Source organism: Phodopus roborovskii, unplaced genomic scaffold (assembly GCF_943737965.1).
Source record: "Phodopus roborovskii unplaced genomic scaffold, PHOROB, whole genome shotgun sequence".
NCBI classification, from domain to species: domain Eukaryota; kingdom Metazoa; phylum Chordata; class Mammalia; order Rodentia; family Cricetidae; genus Phodopus; species Phodopus roborovskii.
The window spans coordinates 29,097-38,904 of NW_026125451.1; positions in this window are offsets into that span (position 1 = coordinate 29,097).

Sequence of the window (9,808 nt, forward strand, 5' to 3'; positions counted from 1 at the left end):
CATAGACAGGAAAGCAAACATGAAAACAAAACCCTAAGATTTGTTGTTTGTTTATTTCTGCCTTTGTCCAAATTTCCACAATTCTAATTATCACCATGCTCTCTCAATTTTACCTCCTACTTAATTTTCACTGTCTCCAATTTATTTTTGCTACTACCATAACTGATATAATCCATCACAATTTGTCCACTGCTTTATTATAACTGATTTCTAAGACTGGCCGTCCTTCCAGTTTCCATATTTATTACATCATCCTTACAATAGCTTGGGGGGGATGTTCCCATCTGAGTCTTGGGATATGATCCTGGAAAGATGGGCCAAAGTTAATTATGAAGGACTGCATATTCTAAGATGTCTGGCACATAGCAGGTTTACTCAAAGAAAGGCATTTAGAAGCTGTAGGACTTTAAATCTGTTGCCATATAACATACTTCACTTAACAACTAATGACAATCACTCTAGTATTTCTTTGTTCTTTCCTTGATTGAGTCTGGAGCCTATTATATTGAGTCATTTGCCTATTCTTACACAAGGAACTGCTAAATGTCAGAAGTAAGTGAAAGCCTTAGATAAAGGCAGAAATATCAAGTTACAAATTCATTGAAATTTTTAGTTCAAAAGAAATCAAATGACTCCCAGACTGATAGCTGGGAAACCAGCATTGTACCGACTCAGACCCCCTGAACAGGGGTCTCCGTAGAAGGCCTGGGCAGTCTAAGGGACCTCTGACAGTGGAATCAGGATGTATCCCTGGTGCACAAAAGGACTTTGGGAGCACATTCCCCATGGAGGGATACTCCCTTAACCTAGAGGCAGGAGGGAAGGCCTGGTCCCTACTCCAAATGACTTGACAGATTTTGATGACCACTCCTGGAAGGCATCATCCTGCCTTTGGATTTGGAGTTGGGGGGGAGGACTGGAGGAGGAGTTGGGGTACATGGGAGGGAGAGGGAACCGGGGGAAAAGAAATCAAATGAACATTAAGAACTAGAGAGAAGTACTTAGAAACTAGCACTCTAAATGAAATCAGATATAAAGTTCATCAGTTTGAGTTACTACTGACCTGTAAAGTGTGGTTGTGACTGTGAACTGATATTGACTGTGAATCCTGCAAAGCTGTTGACTCTGGAAATAGCTTGTAAAGCTCTCTAGAGGTACCATTCCCTGCCAGTTAAATGTGTTTCTTATACTAGATAATTCCCTCGTTGTGTTCACTTTAAGTTCACAGAAAGTCTCATGCTCTTAGGTGAACTGTCATTTTTAAGAAAATATTAATTGAAATAAACCTTGACTGGAATTCATAAAAGTCACACACATCTTTGATGTGTTTTTCCCTACTTGTGGAATAAAAGTTACCATATATAAATAGTCCATATAATGATTAAGAATAAATGTTCTGTGTTGACAAACCTAGGGAGACTGTAAATAGCTAAAAGAACATAGACCTCAGAGATGCCAGCAAAAAAGTCAAAATTCACCATGTGCTTAAGGTGTGAGCTAAAACTTCTATTTATTCAGGAGCCATCTTTAAAAAAACATCACTTCACATCTATTTGTAAAAGATCACTGGTTGAACAATATGCAGTCTGGGCTTGGAGAGAGAGTTTATTAGTGCAAGCATGAGGACCTAAGTTCAATCCCCAGCACCTATGGAAGAAAAAGAAATGGTGTGTGCACTGTGTAACCCCAATACTGAGGATGCAAAGGCAAGAGGATCCCGGGGCTCACTGATCAGAGCACAGTGTGCCAGCAGCAGCTCTGGAAACCTCTGCTTAGGAATAACAAATTTCACTTCATTATTAATTTCATTGGCCCAAGCAGGTCACATGGCTGTGCCTGAGTGCCACATATATGAAAAATGAATAACCCTTCTATGGAGAGAAGGATAAAACAAACATTTACTTTAAAAATTAGTGGAAAGGGGCTGGAGAGATGGCTCAGAGGTTAAGAGCACTGGTTACTCTTCCAAAGGTCCTGAGTTCAATTCCCAGCAACCACATGGTGGCTCACAGCCATCTGTAATCGGGTCTGGTGCCCTCTTCTGGTGTTGAAGCAGACATGTAAGCAGAGCATTGTAAACACAATAAATAAATCTTTAAAAGAAAAATTAGTGGAAAGAATACAATCAATAAGCCCCAGGTACCAGATAGGTACCTTTTGGTCTAGCAAATACATTTTTTGGCCTGAATTCTTATAATCAGAAAGTGCTTAGAATCTTACCTTTTTTTTGTCCTGACAGGAGAAGCAGTGTTATTTACTTTCTCATTTCATGGTTGAGTTGGCAGGAAAGATCTCTGCTATGATACAGTCACTGTCTTGTGGGACATTATACTCTCACATCAAATGGATGAAATTGTACTGTTAACATGTAGGAAACTGGAAATAGCTGGGTCATTATATGCCCTGCTGAGATGTGCAGTTTCCACTGGAATCTAGATAGAAAAAAATAGTATGAAAACTCTTGCATCTGGCACCTCTGAAATGCCTGGACTTCTGAGACTTGCAGCATTTGGGGAGGAAATTTTCAAGGAAAGGATCAATAAGCTAAGAAGCCACAGACTTAGGTAGCTGTCTTTAGATTTCCTACATAGAATGTGAGAGGGGGTGTGCCCTCTGGAGGGATTTTTTTATCAGGCACAAAGGCTGGGTGAAATGTAAAGTTGTCAAGAATCTATAGCAAATGATGATGCTAACTGAGCTGAATCAGTGCGACCATGATAAAAAGCTCAGTGGTGCAACAGAACCCCCAGAAGCCTATAGCAAGTTCTGGTATTAGAAACTTATCACATTGATGTGTAATACATAACAGAATGTATGATAGAAGCAACTTAGCAACTTAGAGGCAGAAAGCTTTGTTTTGGCTCAAGAATTTAGAGGATACTGTCTGCCACATTGAGGGAAGCATGGTGGAGTAGTGTAGCTTTGAGCAGTGTGACTTCTCATGCCTTGATGAATTAGGAAGAAAAAAAATGAGCCTAGAATCAATGTGGGGCTATAATCTTCTACAGTATCTATTGTAGTCTGTGTTCTGTTGTGTGAAGAGACACCATGACCACATCAACGTTTATGAAAGAACTCATTAAATTGGGGCTGGCTTATGGTTTCAGAGGTTTAGTCCATTATCATCACCGTGGGAAGCACATCAGCTCACAGGTAGAAATGGTGCTGGATAAGTAGCTGAACGTTTTTGCATTCCGATCTGCAGGCAACAGGAAGAGAAGGCCACTGGATGGACCTGGCTTAGCCCTTTGAAACCTCAAAGCCCACCTCCAGTGATACACTTCCTCCAACAAGGCCACACTTCCTAGTCCTTTCAAATAGTGCTACTCCCCTAATGACAAAGCTTTCAAACCTGTGAACTTCTGGGGGCCATTTTTATCCAAATTACCTCTCCACTCTCTGGCCCCCATAGACTTGTAGCCATATCTTAATGCAAAAATATCTTCAGTTCAATTTCAAAAGTCCCGATAGTCTGTGACAGTCTCTACTAGGTTTAAAAGTCCAAGGTTCGAAGTCTCTAAGACTCATAGAAATCTCTTAACTGCTACTCCTGGTAAAAGTCACCATTAAAGAAGCAGATCACATACTTACAATATACAGTGGGACAGAATACACATTACTATTACAAAAGGGAGGAAAGGGTCCATGGTAAGAAAATACTGCACAAAGCAAGTCCAGACATCACCACGGTAAACTCCAAACTGAATCTCCACATTAGATGTCAAAGCACTTTACAGATCGCCAACTTCTTTCAGCTTTTTTGACTACAACAAACTTCTGTCTTCTAGGCTGGTTAAACATGAGTCTGTGTATTTCTTTGTCAGGTATCCTGTGTCTCTGGCATCTCTAATATCTTGGGGTCTGCAAGGCAATCTGAGCTACATCTCCAAGCAATTCTCCTTGATGGGACATCCCTGACACATACCAGGCCTCCATGGCTTTTCCTAGCTATGGAAGGTGATTCCATAACCCTTTTTTTTTAATACTCTAAAATTTTATTGGTGTTTACAAACTCTTTGTGTGTGTGTGTGTGTGTGTGTGTGTGTGTGTGTGTGTGTGTGTGTATTATATAACCAAGTCCATTTAAATGAAAACAAACATTTATAGACAATATTTGGGAATTTGGGCAAAGTTCTTTCCAAACTACTTCCTGTTGGTAAGGGGCGCTGTCATGGGGGATTCTAAGAAGATGCAGAAATCCTGGCTGTAATCTGTCAGGCTGCTTGGTCCAGCTGTTTTGAATGTAAAATCACCTGGTACTCTGTTTCAGGTAGTCTGGCTTGATAAAACCACATTAGTCTGTAAGAAATCCACAGCTTTTCATTTTCTGTGAAAACCAAAATAGAAATCCTTTTCCTCAATAACTTGTCCTTGAACTTAAATTTTGAAGTCAAAGCATTTTTTTAAATTTAATTTATTATTTTACATGTCGATCCCAAATCCCTCTCCCTCCCTCCCTCCCTTCCTCCCTTTCTCCCTCCCTCCCCCTATCACTTTCTCCCTCCTTTCCACCTTTCTTCCCCTTTATCCTCTCTGCCCTCTCACTTGCACTCTAACCACCCTCCCCTCCCATCCCCCCACCCCAATTCCATATGTAGGGGAATGCCATCCAGTTGGGATCATGTAGATCTGACAGGTCATGTGAAGTAGGGACTAAGGCTTCTCTCCTATCTCTAGGTTAAGGCAGTTATCCCTCCATGGGGGATGTGTTATCAAGGTCCTTTTGTGCACCAGGAATACATCCTGGCTCCACTGTCTGAGGTCCCTTAGATTGATCAGTACTTCTGGCTGAGACTCATACTCAGGGGGCCTGAGTCAGTTCCATGCTGGTTTCCCAGCTATCAGTCTGGTGGCCTGTTAGCTCCTCCTTGTTCAGGTAAGCTGTCTCTATGTGTTTCTGCCACCTGGCCTTATCCTCTCCATCTGCATCTGGGTTCTACTTCAACTCAGTGTTTATGTATGGGTGTTTGCTCCTGTTTCCAACAGACATTAGTTGAGGACTCCATGGATAAGTTAGTTGTTGATCTCACTCTCCGGGAAGGGCATTTATGGTAGCCTTTCCATGGAAGCTCAAATTGTTAGTTGACGGCAGTCTTGTAGTTCTCTAGATCTTTCTTTGTGTTCAATTTTATCTTCAAACCAATATTGGCTCCCTCTTTCATGTTCTCTCTCTCTCTCCTGTCTTCTATTCCTAATCGGGCTTAATCTCCATGGTCGAAAGTGTTTTCCTTTCCTCCCCCTCATTTTCTCCTACTTCTCTCTCTATTCGCTGCCCCCCCCCACTTCCCCTGAGCTCTGAGGGACTTGTCCCTTCCCGGTTCTGTGAGGGACTTTTTATGAAACTCTTAGAACACATTTTATATTCTAGTTCCTCTGGTGGTGTGAATTATAGGCTGGTGATCATTTGCTCTATGTCTAAAATCCATATATGAGTGAGTATATACTGTGTTCCTCTTTTTGTGACTGGGTTACCGCTTTCAGCTTTCAGGATGGTTTCTTCAAGTACCATCCACTTGCCTGCGAATTTCAAGATACCATTATTATTTTTATTATTATTATTATTTTTGCAGAGTAGTATTCCATTGTGTAGATGTGCTACATCTTCATTATCTATTCTTCAATTGAGGGTTGCTTCCAGGTTCTTGCTATTACAAATAGTGCTGCTATGAACATAGTTGAACAGATGTCTTTGTTGTATGGATGTGGATCATTTGGGTATATGCCTAAGAGGGGGATTGCCGGGTCCTGTGGTAAACTAATTCCCATTTTCCTGAGGAACCGCCATACTGATCTCCAAAATGGCTGTATGAGTGTGCACTCCCACCAACAGTTGAGGAGTGTTCCCATTTCTCCACATCCTCTCCAACTTGAGTCATCATTGGTGTTTCTAATTTTAGCCATTCTCGAAGGAGTAAGATGGTATCTCAAAGTTGTTTTGATTTGCATTTCCCTGATAGCTAGGGATGTGGAGCATTTTCTTAAGTGTCTTTCCCCCTTTTTGATTTCCTCTATTGAGAATTCTTTCTTCAGTTCTGTACCCCATTTTTTAATAGGGTTATTTGGTGTTTTGTTGACTAGTTTCTTGAGTTCTTTGTATATTTTGGAGATCAGCCTTTTGTCGGATATAGGACTGGTGAAAATCTTTTCCCAGTCTGTGGGCTGCCGTTTGGTCTTGTCCACTGTGTCCTTTGCCTTACAGAAGCTTCTAAGTTTGAAGAGGTCCCATTTATTAATTGTTTCTCTCAGTGTCTGTGCCCCTGGAGTTATGTTCAGGAAGCGGTCTCCTGTACCAATTTGTTCAAGGGTACCTCCTACTTTCTCTTCTAAGAGGTTCAATGTGGCTGGATTGATGTTGAGGTCTTTGATCCATTTGGACTTGAGTTTTGTGCATGGGGACAGACATGGGTCTATCTGCAGTCTTCTACATACCCTCATCCAATCGTGCCAGCACCATTTGTTGAAGATGTTGTCCTTGCCCCATTGTATAATTTTGGCTGTTTTGTCGAAAATCAGGTATTCATAGGTGTGTGGGTTAATGTCAGGATTTTCAATTCGATTCCATTGGTCTACTTGTCTATTTTTGTGCCAATACCAGGCTGTTTTCAGAACTATAGCTCTGTAGTAGAGCTTAAATTCAGGAATGGTGATGCCTCCTGAAGTTCTTTTATTGTATAGGGTTATTTTGCCTATCCTGGGTCTTTTGCTTTTCCATATAAAGTTGATTATTATCCTTTCATTGTCAGTGAAGAATTGTGCTGGGATTTTAATGGAGGTTTCATTGAATCTGTAGATTGCTTTTGGTCAGATTGCCATTTTTACTATGTTTATCCTACCTATCCAAGAGCATGGGAGATCTTTCCATTTTCTGGTATCTTTTTTAATTTCTTTCTTTAGAGCCACAAATTTCTTATTATATAGGTCTTTTACTTGTTTGGTAAGCGTTACACCAAGATATTTTATGTTGTGTCTATTGTAAAGGGTGATGTTTCTCTGATTACTTTCTCTGTCTCTTTGTCATCTGAAAAAAGTGGTGCTACTGATTTTTTTGAGTTTATCTTGTATCCTGCTAGTTTCCTGAAGGTGTTTATCAGCAGTAGGAGTTCCCTGGTAGAGTTTTTTGGGTCGCTTATGTAAACTATCATATCATCTATGAATAGAGACAGTTTGACTTCTTCCTTTCCAATTTGGATTCCCTTGATCTCCTTTTGTTGTCTTATAGCATTAGCTAGAACTTCTAGTATGATATTGAAGAGATATGGAGAGAACAGCCGTGTCTTGTTCCTGATTTTAGAGGAATTGGCTTAAGTTTCTCTCCATTCAGTTTGATGTTAGCAGTTGGTTTGCTGTATATTGCTCTTATTATGTTTAGGTATGTTCCTGTTATCCCTGACCTCTCTAATACCTTTATCATGAAAGGGTGTTGAATTTTGTCGAAGGCTTTTTCCGCATCTAGGGAGATAATCATATGGTTTTTCTTTTTCAGTTTGTTTATATGGTGGATCACGTTGATAGATTTTCGTATGTTAAACCATCCCTGCAATCCAGGATGAAGCCTACTTGATCATGGTGAATGATTTCTCTGATGTATTTTTGAATTCAGTTTGCCATTATTTTATTGAGTATTTTTGCATCGATGTTCATCAGGGATATTGGTCTGTAGTTTTCTTTCTTAGTTTTGTGTCTTTGTGAGGCTTGGGTACCAAAGTTATTGTGGCCTCATAAAAAGAGATTGGCAATAAACCTTCTGTTTCTATCTTGTGGAACAGTTTGAGGAGTAGTGGTATTAGTTCTTCCTTGAATGTCTGGTAGAATTCTGCACTGAATCCATCTGGCCCTGGACTTTTTTTCGTTGGAAGGCTTTCGATGACTGCTTCTATTTCATTGCGGTTTATAGGTCTATTTAAGTTGTTTGTCTGTTCTTGATTTAATTTTGGTAAGTGATAGTTATCCAGAAATTTGTCCATTTCCTTTGAATTTTCAATTTTTGTGAAATACAGATTTTCAAAATTGACCTGAAAATTGTCTGTATTTCCTCTGTGTCCGTTGTTATGTTTCCCTTTTCGTTTCTGACTTTGTTAATTTGTATGTTCTCTCTCTGCTTTTTCGTTAATTTGGATAAAGCTTTGTCTATCTTGTTAATTTTCTCAAAAAAACAACTCTTCATTGCATTGATTTTTTGTATTGTTTTCCTGGTTTCTATTTTGTTGATTTCAGCCCTCAAGTTGATTATTTCCTGGCGTCTACTCCTACGGGATGAGTTCGCTTCTCTCTGTTCTAAGGCTTTCATTTGAACTGTTAATTCTTTTATGTGACTATCGTCTGTTTTCTTCATATGGGCACTTAGTGCAATGAACTTCCCTCATAGCACTGCTTTCAAGGTGTCCCATAAGTTCAGGTATGTTGTGTCCTCATTCTCATTGAATATTAGAAAGTCCTTAATTTCTTTCTTTATTTCTTCTTTGACCCAGGTGTGGTGCAATTGCACATTGTTCCGTTTCCATGAGTTTGCAGGTTTTCTGCTATTTGTGTCGCTGAATTCCAATTTTAAAGCATGGTGGTCTGATAAGATACAGGGGACTATTCCTATTCTCTTGTATCTGCTGAGGTTTGTTATGCCACCTAGTATGTGATCAATTTTAGAGAAGGTTCCATGTGGAGCAGAGAAGAAAGTATATTCTTTTGTCTTTGGATGGAATGTTCTATAGATGTCTGTTAACCCCAGTTGAGACATAACTTCTGTTAGTTCTTTTGTTTCTTTGTTGAGTTTCTGATTTGTAGTCCTGTCTAGTGTTGAGAGTGGTGTATTGAAGTCTCCCACTATAAGTGTGTGAGGTTTTATATGAGCTTTGAGTTTTAGTAGTGTTTCTTTTATTAATGTGGGTGACTTTGCATTAGGGGAATAGATGTTCAGAACTGAGACTTTGTGTTGATGGATTTCTCCTGAGATGAATATGAAATGACCGTCTTCATCTCTTTTGACTAGTTTTGATTTGAAGTCTAACTTGTTAGATATTAGGATAGCTATGCCTGCTTGCTTCTTATTTCCATTTGATTGGAAAATCTTTTCCCAACCCTTTACCTTGAGGTAATGTCTATCTTTGAAGCTTAGATGTGTTTCATGTATGCAGAAGAATGATGGATTCTGTATTCGTATCCATTCTGTTAGCCTGTGTCTTTTTATAGGTGAGTTAAGACCATTAATGTTGAGAGTGAGTAAGGACCATTGATTGTTGATGCTTGTTTGATTTAGGTTTGTTGTTGGCAGTGTTTTGTGAATATATTAGTTCTGCTTCACCCTTGGTTTCTGGTGTAGTTGGATTATCTGTTGCCTACAGTTTTGTGGGCGTAGTTACCTTCCTTGGGTTGGAATTTTCCTTCCAATACTTTCTGTAGGGCTGGATTTGTAGATACATATTGGGAAAATCTGGTTTTGTCATTAAATATCTTGTTCTCTCCATCTATAGTGATTGAGAGTTTTGCTGGATATAGTAGCCTAGGCTGGCATCCGTGTTCTCTTAATACTTTTAGAACATCTATCCAGGACCTTCTGGCCTTGAGGGTTTCCATGGAGAAGTCAGGTGTAATTTTGATAGGTCTGCCTTTATATGTTACCTGTCCTTTTTCCTTCGCTGCTCTTAATATTCTTTCTTTATTCTGTATGCTAGGTGTTTTGATTATCATATGTCGAGGGGTCTTTTTTCTTTGGTCCAGCCTATTTGGGGTTCGGTATGCTTCTTGTACTTTCATGGGCATGCACTTCTTCAAATTTGGAAAGTTTTCCTCGATGATTTTGTTGAATATGTTTTCA